Here is a 14,720-nt window from a genome sequence, read left to right on the forward strand (position 1 = left end):
AGGGCTCACACCTGTAATTCCAGCACTTTGGAAGGCCAAGGTAGGTGGATAGCTTGAGCCCTGGGATTCTCGACCAGCCTGAGCAATTAGAAAGACACTCCTCACCCCGTGCCCCATCTCTACAAAAAGTAAATAAATAAATAAAAATTAATTGGCCATAGTGGCATGCATCAGTGGATCCAGATACTCCTGGGGCTGAGGCCAGAGATTGCTTGAGCCAGGGAAGTGGAGGTTGCAGTGAGCTATGATCGCACCACTGTACTCCAGTCTGGGTGACAAAGTAAGACCCTATCTAAAAAAAAAAGGCGACTGTTCGCTCTGGGTGCAGGACGTTCCTAAGGGTAGGTGCTGGGACTTTTGTCTTCTTAGTGCGTGCCTACCCAAGTGTCTCAATCTTCGGTCCCCTCTTCCTGCCTCCACCTCATATTTTACAAGGTCAAAAAAGCTTCCGGGCTTGAAAAATGAGGATGTGGGGAAGACAAACCTCAACAATCTATTCAAAACTAGCAGACCACGACCTCCTGTGTGCACCAGGCCAGCCTCCTGGCTGGGTCCCTGGCATGACACCCAGCCCAGAACCTGGCACAGAGATGGTGTTGAGGTAGGAGGCAGCACTAGACTTCAGAGGCCAGGCTTTGACACTGGATCAAATCGAGGACTAGCTAAAACAGGTCCGGGAGGGAAGCCTCTCCGCAGATGAAGCATCTCCCCGTAAGACACGCTCACCAGTGTACCATGTCAGTTTACCGTTGCCATGGCTACAGCTGGACGTTACGGACCCTTCTTATGGTGACCAGTGGACAAACCAGAAGTTTTTCTCATCCTAGACATTTTTGCATCGACTGCTTCTTAATTTGCAAATAATTAAAAATGGATATAAATAGGAGTGTAGAACTGCCTCTAAGCTGCTACTCTGGGCATGCTGCCTATGGGGCAACCCTGCTCTGCAAGGATCAGTACTGCCTCTGCTGCTGCGTACACTGCCGCTTCAATAAAAGTTACTGACACCACCAGCTCACCCTTGAATTCTTTCCCGGGCCAAGCCAAGAATTCTCCTGGGCTAAGCCCCAGTTTTGGGGCTTGCCTGTCCTGCATCTGTGTCATCAGATGTTTGAATAAATGGAGAGAGGTGATAGCAGCATGTGTGATGCACTCACGGAGGGCCAATCCTTTGTAATTCTCTGGACATCTTACTGTAGCCTCGCGTGTTTCAGCCACTGGAGATTACTGTCTTCTGGGGTATTACTTTGATTCCCATAAAATAGGTTTGCTATTTTATTTATCTCACTTTTACTATTATGTGTTTAGAGTGTACAAGAGAAAAGATACCAACTCTTTCTCCCGAAGTTTACAATCTAGTGGATGGGGAAACTGAGGCACACACAGTTGAGCAGAGCAGAATGGAGCATGGGGAGGTGGGTGGGTGAGTCTGGAGTAGCAATGAGATGGATGAGAGGGATCCCCTGAGCTGTGAGGTGGGCTAGAGGAGAGAAAGGGGTCTCAGCGGTGGCTTCCTCGGGTCTAGACCGGTTTCAGCCAGTCCAGGGCGGGCCGTGCTGCTCTCAGCCAGCCCCTCTCCCCTCCTTCTTCCCTCTCCTCCCCTCCGCAGCAGCCAGCTCAGTGATTGACACGGTAATTGGCGCGCGTAGGCACCGGGCTAATTGAGGTCAGGCTGCAGATTGCAGTGGCTGCTCGCGGAGGCGGTGGGCACGGGGGCTCCGCGCGCTCCCTCCCCCTGCAGGGCCTGGTGTGGGGACTGGGTGGAGCGAGGAGGAGCCCCTTACTTTTTCCTTGGGGAGGACGCTCTCCAGCGGCAGGTGTCGTGGGGAGGTCGCCTGGGCCCTCCCATTTCAGGGGGATGGGAGACTTTAGACAGGGGGAAAGAAAGGGCCAGGGAGCCCTCCAAGGCAGGTTGAACCCATCTTGGTGCCTGAACTCCTGGGGAGGGAGGGGCCCGGGAAAGAGCCCACGGGTGGGGGTCGGGGGGAGCCTTGGCGCGAGTAATTCCTCCTCTTTGAGCTTACTCTCCTTCATTCACTCATTCATTCACTCAACACTCACTTACTGAGTGCCTTATGTGTTTCAAGCACTAGAAATAAAGTTAGAATAAGACAGAAGGGTTCCGCCCTCTGGAAGCTAACAGACAGTGTGGAGATAAACGAGCTAACGTGTGCTATGGCAAACAGATGCTGTAGGGAGACATTATCTGCAGGGAGGCAACTCAGATGGGGTGGTCAGGGAAGGCCTCTCTAGGGAAGGGACCTTATGGCTGAGACTTGAAGGGCAGAACACACTGGGAATGGGCAGGGTGTGAGCGATGGGGGCAGGGGGAGCCTCTTTAAGACGGGGGCCAGAAAATGCCTGATGAACAAGGGTCACAGATGGACCTGTCGCTCTGCAACTTGCTTGCTTGGACTTATGTAATCCTGAGATGAAGATACATCGGTACATGTAGTTCTAGTACATTCATTTTGCCTGTGCTTTTTCTACCACGTGCAGCTGGTTCTTAGGCAAACAGGAGTTCCAGAATTTCCTTCCTTCCTTCCTTCCTTCTTCCTCCTCCTCCTTTTCTTTCTCTTTCTTTCTTTCTCTTTCTTTCTTTCCCTCTTTCTTTCTTTCCACCCTTCCCCTTCCCCTTCCCCTTCTCCTTCCCCTTCCCTTCTCGCTCTTGTTCCCCAGGCTGGAGTGCTGCGATCTTGGCTCACTACAACCTCTGCCTCCCAGGTTCAAGCAATTATTCTGCCTTGGCCTCCCAAGTAGCTGGGGTTACAGGCGCCTGCCACCATGCCCGGCTAATTTTTGTATTTTTAGTAGAGACGGGGTTTCACCATGTTGGCCAGACTGGTCTTGAACTCCTGACTTCAGGTGATCTGCCCATGTCAGCATTTCAAAGTTCTGGGATTACAGGCATTAGCCACTGCACTCTGCCCAGAATGGTTTCTGAACCCCCTACTGCAGAGGTGGTGTTTAGAGGATTTGGCTCATGGCGGGGGCGGGGTAAGGAAGCTGGCAGGGACTAGAGGTTCATTGCAGACAGCTGACCTGGGGAGGATAGAGCAAAAACAGTACAGGGAAAGACTTATCTAGCCCTGCAGATACTCCCCAACACTTGCCATCCTAAAGGAGCCAGGAGAACAGGCTTGAGCTGGAAGACAAGAGGTGGCCTGAGTCCTCATCTCAACTAAAACTCAGTATAAAACTTTGGGGAGATTCTTTCCCCTATCCCATTTGTAAAAGGAATAAGACAAGGTTAGTCCTGTCAACATGGTTTCCTGTCTGTGTTTTCTTAGATTCTTTACTTGTCTCTTTGGCATCCATTAATCACAAGGCCAACATTTCCCCTGCGATCCAGAGCCTGTACTCTGGATCACTTTAAAAAGTAAATCTCAGGTCAGGTGCAGTGGCTCATGCCTGTAATCCCAGCACTTTGGGAGGCTGAGGCAGGAGGACTGCTTGGGCCCAGGAGTTTCACACCAGCCTATGCAACTTAGGGAGACCCAGTCACTTCAGATAATTTAAAAATGAGCTAGGTGTGGTGGTGCACACCTGTGGTCCCAGCTACCTGGGAGGCTGAGGCAAGAGGATTGCTTGAGCCTGAGAGGTCGAGGTTGCAGTGAGCTGTGACTGTGTCACTTCATTCTAGCCTGGGCAACAAAGTGAGATTGTAACTTAAAAACAAAAAACAAAAAACAAAACTCACTCTTGCAACAAGGCATCATTTTCACTGTCCTAAATCAACCCAGGGCCAGGCACCAGACAATTAACAGAAAGCCCTTATGCCTCCTACCCACCAGAATTATTCAAACTATCCCCAAGCCATTTACCCTGCTTTGCCTTTCCCAAGGCTGTAACTGCTCCTGCTCCTGCCTGCTGACTAATCCTGGGGCTTCCCGTGTGGCCCTGCGTGGCATGGCATGCTCCCTTGTCTTGGGAACTGGAAGAAATGAATGATTTCAGTGGTATTAGCCTGTGTGCGTCATTACTCAGCCACCTTCATAAATTAAGACCTGGGCTTACATAGGTTTCTCAGACTGTTGTGTGTATGTCTTTAGGGGCTGTCAAGAGGACTGGGGAGAGAAGGAGCTGGCTGCCCTGAAGGATTCGGATGTGTGTGCCACAGGTCCCCTTCCTGGCTTCACAAGGGACATAGGTAGCTGCCACTTCTGGGGAAAGAGTTTTGCTGCTCCTTAAACTTCAGAAAGCCTTGGTCCTATAGGCTCATCCATCTCAAAGATTTGTTCTGGCACCCACGTTGGTGTTACATGGACAGAAATCCATCCACTTCTGTTTTATGGTTTCAGAGGGGTTCTTCAATTATTGGCTTTGTTGACTGAGGACACCTTGTGGGCCAATTATTTGCTGATTGCTCTCATGGCTTCCATCCTCTGAGGTTATTGTGGGGGCTAGAAGTCTGCAAACTACGTTTTTCAGATGATCTCATCAGCTGGGGCCAGTAGGTTCTGCTAATGGGAGGTTCTAACAAGAGACAAAACATAGCAGCAACAGCAGCGATAGACAATTTCAGTTGACCACAGACAAGTGTGGGCTCCAGCAGGGTCAGTGGTTCTAGTAGTGCCATGGGAGTGGCTCCTGCTCAATGGCAGTGGCAGCACCTGCAGCAGCTCAGCGGTGAGTGCCGGCCTGTGGGCCAAGCCTGGAGTGTACCAGCTGTTTGATCATTGGGTGCCACCTTCTCTTCCTGTTTGCTCTTCTGCAGCTCCTGGCCAACAACTTTGTAATACATATGACTCATCCAGTCCCTCTCTGCTGGAAATATCTAAAGTGCCTTCATTTCTTCGATGGGACAATGATTGATATACCTTTAGATCTTGGATAAATAGGTATGAAAAAGACTGCATGCTCACCTGGAAGTGCCATCTTTGGCTGCATTTTTAGGAGTATGGTACCAGGAGACCTAGGTGATATCTGATTTCCTCTATGCTGATTAGGGTCAACATGGAAGACAGTTCTGGGCAGGACAAGATTCTGGGGTTCTCTGTAATCCTGAGTGGGCAGGTGGGCAGTGTGGTAGCTGGTTAGAAGGTGCTATGTTTTAAGTATTTGTTCCCTTAAAACTCATGTTGAAATTTAATTCCCAATATGTCAGTATTGAGAGGTGGGGCCTTTAAGAGGTGATTGGGTCATCAGGGCTCTGCCTTCATAAATGGATTAATCTATTAGTGGATTAAGGGATTGACGGGTTAATAGATTAATGGGTTACCATGGGAGAGGGACTGGTGGCTTTATAGGAAGAAGGAGACCTGAGCCAGCACACTCAGCCCCTCTCCCTGTGACATCCTGTGCCACCTTGGGTCCCTGCGAAGAGTCACTGTCAACAAGTAGACCCTCACTAGATGTGGCCCCTTGACCTTGGACTTCTCAGCCTCCATATCTGTAAGAAATAAATTCCTAGCCGGGCGCGGTGGCTCAAGCCTGTAATCCCAGCACTTTGGGAGGCTGAGGCGGGTGGATCACGAGGTCGAGAGATCGAGACCATCCTGGTCAGCATGGTGAAACCCCGTCTCTACTAAAAATACAAAAGACTAGCTGGGCGTGGTGGCGCATGCCTGTAATCCCAGCTAACCCAGGAGGCGGAGGTTGCGGTGAGCCGAGATCGTGCCATTGCACTCCAGACTGGGTAAGAAGAGCAAAACTCTGTCTCAAAAAAAAAAAAAAAAAAAAAAAAAAAAGAAAGAAATTCCTTTTCTTAATAAATTGCTCAGTTTCAGGTATTATGTTATAAGCTAAAGAAAATGGACTAAGATAGAAGGTGAGATTCTAAATCATCTTTTCTTATCTGAATTATGGAAGCAGCCTCCTCACTGGTCACCCTGCCTCCAGCCTTGTCCTTTTGAGGTCATTTTCTTTCTTTTTTTTTTTTTTCTTCATCTATAGGTATTTTTTTATTAGAAAAGAAATGAAGCTTTCTCACTAGGGGCTGAAGAAGGAAATTAACAATCTTACAATTCTAGAACAGGCAAACTTCATGATCAGGGATTCTTAAGTTTTCAAAGTGTTGGGGGCTCTTTCATAGATACACTCTTGGGGTGGGGCTGTAAGCTTTCTCAGATGTTTTACATTTTGTGCTTTAATTTTTGCTGGTGCTCTAAATCAAATAAATGCACAGCGTTCAGGATTATCTGGATGGCCATCTTAAATAACAGTGTTCCACGTGACAACAGCCTCTGCACTTGGGCCTCTGATCCATGAGACACCAAGAACAACGATGCTTAACTTTTCATAGGATTTCTCCACTTGGGCCCTGAGACCTTCCACAGAATTGTTGAACATGTCCTGTGAGATCTGTGAGAGGACAAGGTGGATCACACTGGTTCAGAGCAGTGATTCTCAGGATGGGATGGGACGGGGTGGGGTTGAATGGAGAGATGTATGCAGTTTGAATGAACACTTTCTTTTTTTTTTTTTTTTAATAAGAAAAAGAATAAAGAAGAGGAAGAAAGAGAAAGAGGAAGAGGGAGAGAGGATGGGGGTATTGCTTTATTGCCCAGGCTAGAATGCAATCTAAATATGGGTATGCCTATAATTGTCCTTAATAATGGAGATATAAAAGAAAATGAGGGAAGAGAATAACAAACAAGGAGCCAACCAAGATTTCGTTTAAACTTCTAAGTTGATATGATGTGGTACTGATAAGAGTGTATATTTTGTATATTTAAAGTGGAGAGTTCTATAAATGTTAATTACATTTACTTGTTCCAGATCTGAGTTCAAGTCCTGAATATCGTTGTTAATTTTCTGTCTCATTGATCTAATATTAATGTTGAAGTCTCCCACTATTATTATGTGGGAGTCTAAGTCTCTTTATAAGTCTTGTATGTCTGCGTATTCCTGTATTGGGTGCGTATATATTTAGAATCTTTAGCTCTTCTTGTTGTTGCATTGATCCTTTTATTATTATATAATGTCCTTCTTTGCTTCTTTTGATCTTTTTTGCTTAATTGTAACTTCTGATTTTTATTTATTTATTTTAGCTCTCTGTTTGGTTGGTAAATCTTTCTCCATCCCTTGTTTGGAGTCTTTGTGTATCCTTGAATGTGAGATGGGTCTGGATGCAGCATACCGATGGGTTTTAGTTTTTTATTCAAATTGCCTGTCTTTGGATTGAGGGATTTAGTCAATTTAAATTTAGAATTAATAATATATGTGAATTTAATACTACCATTAGCTGGCTATTTTGTCCATTAGTTGATGTAAATTCTTCATTATATTGATGCTCTTTTTGATAATTTTTTTAGAAAGGCTGATACTGCTTGTTCCTTTCTATGTGTAGTGGTTCTTTCAGAAGCTCTTGTAAAGCAGGCCTGGTGGTGATGAAATCTCTGAGTGCTTGCTTATTCACAAAAAACTTTATTTTTCCTTCACTTGTGAAGCTTAGTTTGGCTGGATGTGAAATTCTGGGTTGAAAGTTCTTTTCTTTAAGGATGTTGAATATTGGCCCCCACTCTCTTCTGGCTTGTCGGGTTTCTGCTGAGAGATCTGCTGTAAGTCTGATAGGCTTCCCTTTGTGGGTAACCTGACCTTTCTCTCTGGCTGCCCTTAGTATTTTCTCCTTCATTTCAACCCTGGTGAATCTGACGATTATGTGCCTTGGAGTTGCTCTTCTTGAGGAATATCTCTGTGGTGTTCTCTGTATTACCTGGAGTTGAATATTATCCTGCCTTACTAGGCTGGGAAAATTTTCCTGAATAATGTCCTGAAGTGTATTTTCCAGCTTGGATTCATTCTCTTCGTCACATTCAGGTACACCTATCAAGCATAGATTAGGTCTTTTCACATAGTCCCATATTTCTTGGAGACTTTGCTCATTCCTTTTTATCCTTTTTTCTCTAATCTTGTCTTCTTGTTTTATTTCACTGAGTTGGTCTTCGACCTCTGATATCCTTTCTTCTGCTTGATCAATTCGGCTGTTAAAACTTGTGCATACTTCACGAAGTTCTCCTATTGTGTTTTTCAGCTCCATCAATTCACTTATATTCCTCTCTAAATTGTGTATTCTTGTTAACATTTCGTCAAATCTTTTTTCAAAGTTCTTAGTTACTTTAGATTGGGTTAAAACAAGTTCTTTTAATTCACAGAAGTTTCTCATTATCCACATTTTGAAGCCTACTTCTGTAATTGGAACACACTCGTTCTCCATCAAGCCTTGTTCCGTTGCTGATGAGGAACTGTGATCCCCCGCTGAGGGAGAGGCGTTCTGATCTTGGGCATTCTCAGCCTTTTTTGGCCGTTTTCCTCCCTTCGTTATAAATTTATCCATCTGTGGTCTTTGTATTCACCGTCTTTGTAATTGGTTTTCTGAGTGGACGTCCAACTTACTGATTCTCAGCGCCGAAATCTGAGCAACCCACTGCACCGACCAAATCAGCGGCGTTAAGATTGAGGGTGCTTTTCCAACTCTGCACCAAGAACCGTCGCTCCAAGGCGCCAGCAAAACCGCCTCGCCGGTCACAAGAGTCGCGCTGGCGACCCGTGGGGCTCCTCCGCTGGGAATCTCCTGATGCGTGAGCAACAAGAATTCATGTGAAGGTGTGGCATCCTCTCATTCTTTGCGCTTTCACTGGGAGCTACAATCCCGAGCTGCTAGTGATCAGCCATCTTGGATCTCTCTCCTGAATGAACACTTTCAAAACACTCACTGATTTCATAACACAAACTCCATCAAGTCAAGCAGCAAAACGATTTCAACTCATGGGCAGTAGTGGAAAACCAACTATGGATTCATCATTGTGGAGAAGGAGTCGGTATAGAAGTAGTTGAAAAACACCGGCTTAGAGGTAAAGGCATGCGGACACATGGAGAAGAGTGAAAAACGAGAGCCGAAGAGCAAGAACAATTGAGGGTCAGTGAGCAAATCCTAGGCCAAACTTCTGAAAACAGTCTTCTGAAAACCAAAGAGCGTATCCAGAAAAAACCCAAGATGGTCCGTCAACCTTCTTGGGTCTGTGGTTAAGAGCAAATTGATCCACTTTTTTATACTGAGTGAAAAGAAGAAGACAGCTGTTCGTGCCACCAAATTCATCCACCAGGAAGTGATGCCATCATTTGCAGTGCCATCCAGCCTTGCGGAGGGGCGTCAGCCAGCGCGCGGCCTGCTCTGTGGTTGCTGCGGACCTCCAGTCTGCTTTAGCCATGTCAGCAGATCCCACTTTGTTGCGTAGTGACTAGATCGCTGCATCTGCCTATACAATCTTTAAAGACTCGAGGCACCGTTCTTGTCCCCGTGAGCTGTTTCACATAATTTTGAATCTCATTAGTGTGGTTGGTAGCTGTGATATCGACAAATTCCAGAAGCCCCTGTTTGATGGCAATTGACTGAGGATCTCTTGGGTCGTCCTGCAGTACCGGCAGGTGGGCTTGATGAACATAACCACCTTCCCAGGCCGGATTTTGCAGTTCACAAACTCGGCCATGTGGATGGGCTGTGGTCTCCCCGGGAGGATCCTCAGCTGCAGGTAATCCTTGGGGTATTGAGCCCATTTTCTTTCTTTCTCTTTCTTTTCTTTAGTTTCTCTTTTCTTTCTTTTTCTTTTTTTTTTTTTTTTGACAGAGTCTCACTCTGTTGCCCAGGCTGGAGCGCAGTGGTGCAATCACAGCTCACCGCAGCCTCGAACTCCTGGGCTCAGGCAATCCTCCCACCTCAGCCAGGCATAAGCTACCACGCCTGGCCAAGTTTTGTATTTTTTGTAGAGACAGCATCTTGCCATGTTGTCCAGGCTGGTCTCGAACTCCTGGGCTCAAGCAATCCTATCTTGGCCTCTCAAAGTGTTGGAATTACAGGCATGAACCTTCGTACTCGGCCCCTCCCAGGTCATTTTCCACAGGATGAACTGGAGGGTCTTTCAAAACCATTGAAGCACCCTCCCTGCCAATCCCCGTCTTAAATCAAGACCTGTCAGCAGCTCTCTGGTGCTCCAAATTAGAAACTTGCTATTCCAGGCCTCTCCTAAGCTGGCCCCTGTGGAACTCCCCAGCCTCTGCATGGTCTCTCCTTGCCTTGCAGGTTGTCATCTAGCTGCCCTGAATCACCTGCAGCCCCCTCAACATGCCATGCTCTATTTACTCAACTGTTAGTTATTAAGCACCCACTGTGTGCCTGGCAGTGTTCTAGGCACTGGGGAAATGGCAGGAGAAATGTTCTTTCTGCCCATTTTCTGTCACTCTTCCTCCTTTCACCTTGGTATCTGCCATCTTCAGAGCTGAGCTAAGGCAGCACCTGCTTAGGAAGTCTCCCTTGATCCTCACCCCTTTCCCCAGACTGTTTGGATATTTCCTTTCTGCTCCTACAATCCACTCCCCTCTGGCTCCCCGAGCTTCCTCTAACCCAAACATGGATCTCTGAATTGTCACTGTTGGTTTATACTCCTGGAGTATAGCGTTTAGAGCTTCTGGAGGGTGGGACCATATCTGATTTGGGTCTGTGTCCCTAGACTTTATAGTGTCTGGCACATGGATTTGTTGAATGAATGAATGTATGACCATGGACTAGAAAAGCAGGAAACACTTTTTGGAGGGAAATGACCATGCAGGTCATTTGAGAGGCATCCAAGATCATTCAGAGACTACTCAGGGTCCTCGTTTCCTCTGGATCCCATTATTCTCGGCGTCGGCATCCAGGTACTTCGAGATCTGCTCCTACTGACCTCTCTAACCCTATTTGTGCTTTCTCAACCCAGATCCAGCCCTTTGAGCCAAGTAGGATTTTAGATTTGGGCTCAGCCAGGTCCTGGCTGTGTGAACTTGGAAAATAACCCTACCTCTCTGTGATTCAGTTTTCTCATCTTTAAAATCATTTAGGGTCCAGGTGCGGTGGCTCACGCCTGTAATCCCAGCACTTTGGGAGGCTGAGGCGGGTGGATCACAAGGTCAGGAGCTCGAGACCAGCCGGGCCAAAAGGGTGAAACCCCATCTCTACTAAAAATACAAAAAAATTAGCTGGGCATGGTGGTGCATGCCTGTAATCCCAGCTACTCAGGAGGCTGAGAGAGGAGAATTGCTTGAGCCCAGGAGGCGGAGGTTGCAGTGAGTTGAGATCATGCCACTGCACTCCAGCCTGAGTGACAGAGCAAGACTCTGTCTCAAAAAAAAAAAAAAAATTATTTAGATCATGGGTCCCCAATCTTGGGCCCATGGACTGGTACGGGTCTGTGGCCTGCTAGGAACTGTGCTCCTGCACAGCAGAAGGTGAGCATTCCCACCTGAGTTCTGCCTCAGGAACATTAGATTCCGCTGTAGCAGCATTGGATTCTTATAGGAGCACGGACCCTATTGGGAACTATACATGTGAAGGATCTAGGTTACACGCTGTTTATGAGAATCTAATGCCTGATGATCTGAGGTGGAATAATTTCATCTGAAAACCATTCCCCCACCCCACCACGATTCTGTGGAAAAATCGTCTTCCATGAAACTGTTCCCTGGTGCCAAAAAGGTTGGGGAGCGCTGATTTAGATGGTCTCTGCCTCCTAGGGGTTTTGTGAAAACTCCAAGCAGTAAGCCCTGTAAAGAATGGGGCTCAGGGCCGGGGCCATGGTCAGCACTCAATGAATGGGTGCTCTTACTGTTACTACTTATGCTCATAGCAGTGGGGTGTCATGGCAGCTTTCAGCAGGGGTGGGAGTCATGGGGTTGGATTTGCTCCTCAGAGCTTCAGAGGGGGCTCTGGGGAGGACAGCCTAGACAAGGCAAGGCAGCAATGGGTTCGTGCAGGCTGGTAATTTACACAGCTGTCAAAATCAGATCATTAATGCTTTTGGCCAACGGCTATTGTAAAAAATTTAGAGCAAAATAAAAAATACAATCTAATCTTCAGAGCAAATTATAAAACACAAAGCAGAAACAAATTAGATAGGCAATACAATCTCATTGAAGCAAACCAGTTTTCCCAGTGACAACTCTGGGCTGGGTCAGAAACCACTTCTGCTGGGTCCCCATAGCACAGAACCAGGTGACAGGAAGAGTCACAAACATATGTGTGGCTTCCAGGGACTCACGTTTCCGGATTCACTTTCTCTTTTGTTTAAAAATCAATTAAAAAAATATTGCAACACCGGGTGCAGTGGCTCATGCCTGTAATCCCAGCACTTTGAGAGGCTGAGGTGGGAGAATCACGTAAATCTAGGAGTTTGAGACCTGCCTAGGCAACAGCAAGACCTCATCTCTACAAAAAGTATAAAAATTAGCCAGGAGTGGTGGTGCGTACCTTAGTTCTAACTATTCAGGAGACTGAGCTGGGAGGATCGCTTGAGCCCAGGAGGTGGAGGCTACAATGAGCTATGATTGTGCCACTGCGCACAATTAAATATTTAATTATTGCTAAAGACATAAGATGAAAGTGTCTCCCTCCCACCCCAGGATCTCAATCTCCCTTTCACCGATAATAATGTATTGTTTATCTCACCTGAAAATTTCCATTCCTTTGCAAGTCCAGATAGTCCAGATATATACAAATAAGTCCTTTGTTCCAATACAGTTAATATTTTACACCCTGCTTTTGTCACTTAATGATGTGTCTAGGAGATCTTTCAAATTATTTCACATTAGGGTTTTTTTTTTTTTTTTTTTTTTTTTGAGACAGAGTCTGGCTCTGTTGCCCAGGCTGGAGTGCAGTGCCGTCATCTTGGCTCACTGCGGTCTCTGCCTCCTGAGTTCAAGTGATTCTCCTGTCTCAGCCTCCTGAGTAGCTGGGATTACAGGCGCATGCCACCCCTCCTGGCTAATTTTTGTGTTTTTAATAGACAGGGGATTTTGCTACATTGGCCAGGCTGGTCTCAAACTCACGTGATCCACCCGCGCTGGCCTCCCAAAGTGCTGGGATTACAGGTGTGAGCCACCATGCCTGGCCCATAGTAGATATTTTAACAGCTGTGTAATAATCCAGACTATGAATAGACCATAATTTACTTAACCAGTCCCTACTGATTGATATTCGGGCTATTTCTTCAGTGAGGTTGTAAGAGAAATTTCTATAAATGAGGTTGATGGTTAAAGGCTACAGACATTCTTGATGTTGGTAATTGTTTCCAAATTACCCCCTTTTAAGGGGACACTGTTGATGCTCTCTCTAGAGCCCATTGGATCTTTTACGGATTTGGTGTGCTTCTCCTGACCTCGGCGTGCTTTTTTTTTTCTTTTTCTTTTCTTTTTCTTTTTTTTTTTTTTTGAGACAGAGCTTCGTTCTGTTGCCCAGGCTGGAGTGCAGTGACATGACTTTGGCTTACCACAACCTCCACCTCCTGGGTTCAAGTGATTCTCAGCCTCAGCCTCCTGAGTAGCTGGGACCACAGGCATGGGCCACCACGTCCCACTAATTTTTGTATTTTTAGTAGAGGTGGGTTTTCGCCATGATGACCAGGCTATTCTCAAACCCCTGGCCTTGAGTGATATGCCTGCCTTGGCCTCCGAAAGTGCTAGGATTACAGGCATGAGCCACCGCACACGGCCATGCTTTCTTTGCTTGTAAGTGTTCATGCATGTGACTTTCTTCAGAGTCCCGTTCTTCAGCTACTGGAGCTGCCTTGACCATGGAAGGACCCTGAAATGCCTGGCTGTTAAGCCTCACTTGGGGAGGCTTAGTCAACAACAAACTGGGACAGTGTGGAAGCCCAGCATCCTTGCCTGGAGACTGTTTTACTCTCCAGAGCTCCCTGGGGGATGTGGCTGAGGCTGGGACTTTGCTGAAAATCTCACTGCGGTAGGCTCACACTCTAAGATGGCCCTAAGAGGCTTACCTCCTATGCTCTTGGGTGATCCCTTCTCTTTGAGTGTAAGCTGCGATGTGATGTCACTTCCAAGATTAAGTGATAAAAAGACCATGGCTTCTGTCTTGGGGTGGCCCTCTATTGCTCTCTCTCCCTTTCAGAGCTGTCTCTCTCTCTCTAGGGTAAACAAGCCGCCATGATATGATGTGATATGATGTATGATATGATATGATATGCCATGATACTTCAGCCGTCTGAAGTGGCCCACATGGCAGGGAACTGATGTCTCTGGCCAACAGCCAGTCAAGACTGAAGAGCTGTCCAAACTCACAAGAGTGAGTTTAGAAGTGGATCCTCTCCAAATTGAGCCTCTTTTTTTTTTTTTTTTGAGACAATCTTGCTCTGTTGCCCAGGCTGGAGTACAGTGGCACAATCTTGGCTCACTGCAACCTCCACCTCACAGGTTCAAGCTATCCTCGTGCCTCAGCCTCCCGTGTAGCCGGGATTACAGGCATCCACCACCATACAGGGCTAATTTTTGTATTATTTGTAAAGACGGAATTTCACCTTGTTGGCCAGGCTGGTCTTGAACTCCTGATCTCAAGTGATCTGCCTGTCTTGGCCTCCCAAAGTGCTGGGATTATGGGCGTGAGTCACCATGCCCAGCCTCTCAGTTGAGCCATGAGGTGACTGAGCCCCAGCCAACACCTTGACTGCCCCCTCCTGAGAGCCCCTGAGCCAGAACCATTCAGCAAAGTCACTCCTGGGTTTCTGACCACAGAAGCTGAGATGACCACTGCTTGTTTCAGATGCTAGGTTTCAGCTAATTTGTTATGCAGCAATAAATACCCGATGCCTCTTGCTGGGCTTCCTTCCCTTTCCTGTCCTGCCTCCCTCACTTTCTCCCCAGCTTTCCCTGGGAGGACTTTTGCTGCCTAGGCTGGAGTGCAATGACATGACCTCGGCTCACTGCAACCTCCACCTCCCAGGTTCAAGCAATTC

At 47.0% G+C, this 14,720-nt stretch overlaps 1 pseudogene; it reads right to left on the minus strand.

Moving 5' to 3' along the window:
• Positions 1 to 9,094: 9,094 nt before the first annotated feature.
• Positions 9,095 to 9,431, minus strand: LOC141585560 (glutaredoxin-1 pseudogene; annotated as a pseudogene).
• Between the last annotated feature and the right edge of the window lie 5,289 nt (positions 9,432 to 14,720).

This window comes from Saimiri boliviensis, chromosome 9, assembly GCF_048565385.1.
Source record: "Saimiri boliviensis isolate mSaiBol1 chromosome 9, mSaiBol1.pri, whole genome shotgun sequence".
Lineage (NCBI taxonomy): Eukaryota > Metazoa > Chordata > Mammalia > Primates > Cebidae > Saimiri > Saimiri boliviensis.